Source organism: Poecilia formosa, unplaced genomic scaffold, assembly GCF_000485575.1.
Source record: "Poecilia formosa unplaced genomic scaffold, Poecilia_formosa-5.1.2 Scaffold1094, whole genome shotgun sequence".
Lineage (NCBI taxonomy): Eukaryota > Metazoa > Chordata > Actinopteri > Cyprinodontiformes > Poeciliidae > Poecilia > Poecilia formosa.
The window spans coordinates 811-2747 of NW_006801033.1; positions in this window are offsets into that span (position 1 = coordinate 811).

A 1937-nucleotide genomic window follows, 5' to 3' on the forward strand; every position below is an offset into this window, starting at 1 on the left:
GCATTGGCTAGCTTTGTTGCTGTGCCTGTCTCATTGGCTGACTGCTTGGACCGATGATCTCATATCCATCATCGTCTTGGAGACATGATGTCTGTTCTAATGACCCAGGGTTGCTCAACAGTCCTCTTACGTCCAACCTTTTCTTAGGAAAGTTGAAGTTTAGCAATAAGGCCTTGGTCACCTCTGCTCTCCTATCAGTTCCTCTTTTCCCCTGACCTTTCACCTACCATCTACCTCCAACACATCATCAGTGACCTTTAGTTACAGTTACACATTTTACACCATTTCAAGTTCAATGTCAAAATCACATTTATAACCTTTTAGTTTCTCTGATTTAGCATTCATTTATAATTTTATAATAACCATTACTTATTAGTTACTCTTATTATAATCATGATGTGAGTTATTACAGACATTTCTGAAAAGAAACCAAGAATAATCCATTATTCTAATTATTTAATACCAAGTTACAGTTACTTCTTCCACCTGTAAGTAGTTCCACAAGTGTAAGAGTAAGTGCAAATATTTTTATAATCAAACCAACATCAACCATTGGTTAAACCAATATTAATTATTGGTTTAATCTTAAGTTATCATTATTCATTTAAGTATTTTACTCTGGGTTTTATCCAATTACTCAAAAGGTTTAGATTTTATTCTTTAAACCTTTAATGCCTCGAAATGAGTAATCTGAACTATTTTTATCCACATGCAGGCTGGAAACTTCCCCTTTCTTCAGGAAACCTGCTCTTCCTGTTCCATGACTCTTCCTCTGCCCAATTATGATTTTTTATGATTAAATAGAAAAAAGTAGAATTAAAGCAAAGCTTGCAGGACACAATAACAACACACACAACCAGATTAATTTTATTACCGTCTGACTCTACTGTTGGGTCTTGATGTCACGTGTGTTATTAGTTTTAAAGATAACTTTATTTATTGTTATTATTAAACTAAAATCTCCAGCATGGGGAAGTGGGATGAGCTCGACTTTTCTCGACATATGGTAACAAAACAATCTAACTATGAATATTGTTCTTTGAAGTTTTACAAGTAAACTTGCCAGCTCCTTAAAATCTTGCATTTAAATGTTAAACAATTTAAAATCATTTAATTTATGTATGCCTAAACAATTGAATCAAATTTAGCAGCATTGATCATCTCAATAAACAAGTCAGTAATTTTTGAGAATCACTGACCTGTAAAATAGAATTTTACAGGTCTATGGATAAAGCACAAAATTTGAATAAAATATACACAAACTATAATTTTTTCAAATATCTAACTAAACTAACCTGGGTCATATGAGCACAACAATGTATATTTTCCTTGTGTTTGCAGAATATTTTTTTTTTATTTTAAACATTGCAGTAGGTGGCTGGGGTCTTTAAAATCCCTTGTCCAGGAGCAGAACTCAACACATTATTATAGTTTAAAACAATTAAAGAAATATTAAAATTATATATTATGACAATTAAGTATAAGTAGTCATATAAATAATTATAAAAGTATCAATACATTGAATTAAAAATCATTTTTATATATTTTCCAACTCCATTGAAATTTGTCTCTAGTTTTTGTCAACACAGTCAGAAATTAAAAGAATGTAAAAAAAAATCAGGCATTATTGGGGGGCACCAGAACTTCTGACCGTGACCACTTCCTTTCTCTTCCTTTGCTAAGAGGGCTAGTTAGCTCTGGTTAGCTTATGTTATTCTTTAGTTTTTTTTCTTCTGTTTTATTCCTAAGTTGTCACGAACCATGATGTATCAAATCCATAACTGACAATTTACAAAACTTTGATGACATTTTGTGAAATAAATGCTTAATTTTAGTATACTGTAAAGATTTCATGGACCTGATGAGCTACAATATAGCCTCCTTCAGAATAACATCATATAAATTGAGGTAGTTTGGTATTTTGTTAACTCCGTCAG